General features: G+C 40.1%; 1 non-coding gene across 1 annotated transcript; it reads left to right on the plus strand.

The window, feature by feature from the left end:
- Positions 1-280: 280 nt before the first annotated feature.
- Positions 281-399, plus strand: LOC138694097 (5S ribosomal RNA). Its single transcript, XR_011330776.1, has one exon. It is a non-coding gene; the product is annotated as a 5S ribosomal RNA (ribosomal RNA).
- The last annotated feature ends 1,000 nt before the right edge of the window (positions 400-1,399 follow it).

The following is a 1,399-nucleotide window of genomic DNA, read 5'->3' on the forward strand; positions in this document are numbered from 1 at the left end:
CTCCGCTGTTGAACAACAATCCACCTGTGGCTTAACTTAGAATGCCGACTAGCTGTTTTATTAATCCCGTGTCAATCCAGCAGTGTGTGACGTTGAAACGTAACCAAACTGCCGTTGATAGATAGATTTATCATCTATCCCAATGACATCCAACGAGCTTGGTAATTTAGGTACAGAGTCTAAGCAGGCAGTTTACGTGTGTGTGTGAGCGAGTGCAGGTTTTATCGAGTGCACCCCAATCCCATCGTCCTCAAGTGCCTACAGATTACGCAGTTTCATCGGCAACGGCCATACCATGTTGAAAATACCGGTTCTCGTCCGATCACCGAAGTCAAGCAACATTGGGCGTGGTCAGTACTTGGATGGGTGACCGCTTGGGAACACCACGTGCCGTTGGCGATTTTTTTTTTTACGTCACTATTTCCAGCGTGTTCTAATAAGACTTATGGGATATTATGTTCCCTTCCCTATTCCAGCTATAGCTTGGATGATGACGCCGCTGCATAATTGTAGAGTAATTGATAATTCTTAAGTACTTGCAGCTCCGTATTGAAACTTATGACTGGTAGCATATTCATATGAGACGGTTCACTTCTCTGCGTTTTCTCGAAGAAGGGAATATGTATTCAGGGGATTGTGAACGTACCTCGCGCTCTCCCTAGAAGTTAGAGACATTTTAGGTAAAGAATGTAATATACTGTACATATATGGCTAATTAAAATCCCATTAGTTACTACATTTCAGTGGGTAGTACAAATTCCATAATGAAAATATCTCTGTCCTAGTAGTTGTATCCTTTAAAGAAGCTCGTTGTTTTCCCATGATGAAGGGCAGAACTTGGTCGGTAGAAATTTAAACAGACTGCATTATCAGACCAGGCGTTATTTCAATATCAGCGTTTAGTTTAGGAAATATAGCAATAGCGGAGTTGGGAGAAGTAGTTATAGCATGTACAGTAAGTATAAACAGTTCGCTGTACTGTACAGTGAATATAAATATTTGAATGTACGATGGCAAAACATCAGACATACAGTACGTAGCTCACATATCTTAAAAAATAAATAAATAAAAATAAAGAAGACATTCTGAGGAGTGAGTGGAAAGTGCATATTATAATGAATATTTTTAACTCTCAGTTGACATTGAGAGAGAAAGCCATGCATCGGGGAACCGGTGACTGTTTTTGCGTTACCTTCTGCTATTGGCGTTGTTGGTTAGTAACGAATGAAAGAGGTAGGACGCGGAATCAAATGTCAAAAAACGATAGGGAAATAATAGTAACTGGTTGTATTTCGATCGAGCTCGGCGTGCTGATTCACCAGTGGGGTGTTTCACAAAGTTTACAATCTTTGGAAATTGTGAACTCTGTTTGTAAACTTCTGTTTCACAATCTTTGTTT

Source organism: Periplaneta americana, unplaced genomic scaffold, assembly GCF_040183065.1.
Source record: "Periplaneta americana isolate PAMFEO1 unplaced genomic scaffold, P.americana_PAMFEO1_priV1 scaffold_38, whole genome shotgun sequence".
Lineage (NCBI taxonomy): Eukaryota > Metazoa > Arthropoda > Insecta > Blattodea > Blattidae > Periplaneta > Periplaneta americana.